At 48.3% G+C, this 2,854-nt stretch overlaps 1 protein-coding gene across 3 annotated transcripts in view; it reads left to right on the top strand.

Annotated features, from left to right (window-relative positions):
* Positions 1-592: 592 nt before the first annotated feature.
* EIF2B3 (eukaryotic translation initiation factor 2B subunit gamma) overlaps positions 593-2,854 on the top strand; it is a 163,000-nt gene continuing 160,738 nt past the window's right edge. For 2 of the 3 annotated variants that reach the window (XM_007450355.1, XM_007450354.1), the window contains exon 1: positions 593-665. The gene's annotated coding sequence lies outside the window, so the exon portion shown is untranslated. The remainder of the gene's footprint in view (positions 666-2,854) is intronic. The other variant, XM_007450353.1, reaches the window with a different exon arrangement.

Below are 2,854 nucleotides of genomic sequence, written 5' to 3'. Positions count from 1 at the left end.
TGGGAAGGCTCTTACCCAAGATATACATTTGACTCACTCTCTCCAAGCCACTGTTCAGTGTCACCATCTCAATGAGATCTTCCCTAATCCCACACCCCCGACCAACTGTTTTGATGGCTACAAGTGGATGTTTTCCATACCATAATAGTCTGGTTCAGAAAGCCAACGCTGAGTCGCCACATTAGACCTCACTGGACATAGAAAACCTTGGCAATCCTTGGTGAGTTCTCCACTGGCTAGCCCCAAACCACAGCTCCCAAAGAGCTTTCTCTTTTCGCAGAGTGGCAGTTGAGGCCAGGTCCTAGAAGGAGAACTGCCTGAAGGAAGAGGCTATGACTGGTTCCCCTGCCCTGTGAGGGACGCTCAATGGGCCTTGGTGATGTGTGAACGAACGAAAAGGCTCAGTCCGCCCCGCCTCCTCGCCTCCTCCCCTCCTCCCCGCCGGGCCCTTCTTGGCCGGCATCTATCACTCGGTGCTCGTTCCTTCTCCGCGGGCCTGCCCAGGTCGTCCCATCGATCTGCCCGGCCATCGCGCGCCTGCGCCTTTGGGCTGTCAGTCGGCGGCGGCGTGGGGAGCCACCCGAGCGAGCGATTGTGGCGCGTGGGGACCTGAGGTAAAGCTGCGGCTGGTGCGCTGCCAGGCTGCGCACGAGCTGGCTGGCGGGGTGAGCCGCGCGGTGGAGGCCGCCGGGCCTCGCTGCACCGGAGAGAGGCGGGCTCCTCGAGCCTGGTTAAGGAGGGCCTGAGCGGCTGGCGGGGGTGCAGAGTCTGAGTTGCCAGCTCGAGTGCCTGCCCGACCCGGCCGCAGAGCCAAGTGCCCGAACTAGAAGGAAGCCCGGGGAGAATCCGAGCCAGCCACCTCGTGCAACAGATGGGGAAACTGAGTTTCAGGGAGGGGAGGATCTGCTAGAAGTCACAGCGAGTGAGCACCAGACCCAGGAGCAGACGCCCTGAGCACAGTGCCTAGTCCTTTACACTGAAGTCCTTCGTTCATTTATTCTGTTTTTGGTTGTTTAGGTGCAAGACAGTGAAATACAATAAGGTCTGGCTGAGAGATCAGTTATGATACGGTGTTTTATCTTACCAGTTTACAAAGGGAGAAGGTAGTGAGTGCTATGACGGAGGCAGGTCTGGGATGCCATAACACCCCCTTTAAAACTTGAGTGGCTAACGCGTCTTTGCCTTGATTCCCATCACGCAGAGTCGTGGTAGTGACACAGACATTTGACAGGCTGCCTGGTATCATGGGTGGTTATATAAGTTCATGATTATCACCCAGAGCCTCATTGAGAGCAGGAACCTCTGTGAACCTAGTGACCTGGGTTCTAATGTTTGAGCTTGAGTCTTACCACGGGGTTGTGAGGTTCACGGATGCTCATTCCACAGAGCACTGATTGAGTGCCTAGCATCTGACGGGAGTTGTGTCAAGTACTGGGGATACAGCAGTGACAGTCAAGGAACTCATAGGAAATAGACATTTAAATAAATGCGCAATACAGCCTGTAAAGGTAGAGATGATCTGTACATAGAGTGGAAGCACTTAAGGAGGAAAGATTTACTTCTCCAGGAGGGTGGGAACGGATAGGAATGGCTTTTTTGGCAAGGTGGTTCTTGAACTGAGTCTTAAAAGTCTAATACGTGATTAAATACTAGGCACAGGAGAAAGGCAACCTAGGAAGCAAGAATAGCAATACAGGGACCAGAATTATGGTTCAGCTGGCACAGAAGGCTTCCATGACCTGTCGAATATCAAACACATAATGCTTGTCATGGAATTGACATTATTATGTGTGCTTTACATAGATTAACTCATTTAATATTTATAAATCTCTGTGAAGTAGAAACTGTAATTATTCTCATCTTAGAAAATTGAGAAGACTGAGGTGGAGAAGTTGTGTAGCTTGCCCTGGATCACACAGCTAATGCATGGTAGAACTAGAATTCAGACCCAGGCAGTCTAGCTTGAGGGCCTGTGAACTTAACCACCAGTCTCCCTTCTAGAAACTGAGGACGCTGAGAGTTTTAAATGTCAGGTCCCTTGTTACCTCACCTGTAAGTGGCAGAACCAGAACTCAGACTCAGGTCTTTTTGACCCTTAAGGGTCCAGAGTTCTTTTCAACATAAAATCAGATGTTATGGGAGTTATACAGTGCCAGATTGAAGTTAAATTCCAATCTGAGGCAGTGCCTGCTGGAATTGAAATTACCACATCTTTAAGTTGTGGATGTTGGGCAAGAGCCTTCACTTTGTGCTTGGATGTACAGGGTGTGAGTGTTGTAGATTAGATACTGATGTGAGGAGCACAGCACTGATCACAGTTATGGTAAAGGTGCAACATTATTTGCCAGTTTGGTGTTAAATAATTTTTTTTTCTAAACATTGAATTTAACACTTGTTTTTGAAAGGTTACATCATTGGTTGTAAGTCAAAGAGTACTTTTATTTTAAATCAATAAGGATTTGTGATTTTTTTAAACATCTTTATTGGAGTATAATTGCTTTACAATGGTGTGTTAGTTTCTGCTGTATAACAAAGTGAATCAGCTATACATATACATATATCCCCATATTCCTCCCTCTTACATCTCCCTCCCACCCTCCCTATCCCACCCCTCTAGGTGGTCACAAAGCACCGAGCTGATCTCCCTGTGCTATGCGGCTGCTTCCCACTAGCTATCTGTTTTACATTTGGTAGTGTTATGTATGTCCATGCCACTCTCTCACTTCGTCCCAGCTTACCCTTCCTCCTCCCCGTGTCAACTCCATTCCCTACATCTGCGTGTTCATTCCTGTCCTGCCCCTAGGTTCTTTAGAAACTTTTTTTTTTTTTTTTTCCATATATATGTGTTAGCATA

This window comes from Lipotes vexillifer, unplaced genomic scaffold (genome assembly GCF_000442215.2).
Source record: "Lipotes vexillifer unplaced genomic scaffold, Lipotes_vexillifer_v1.1 scaffold961, whole genome shotgun sequence".
In the NCBI taxonomy this organism is placed as follows: Eukaryota; Metazoa; Chordata; class Mammalia; order Artiodactyla; family Lipotidae; genus Lipotes; species Lipotes vexillifer.
The sequence above is the reverse complement of the archived record's forward strand: the minus strand, read 5'-3'. Positions and strand labels throughout refer to the sequence as shown.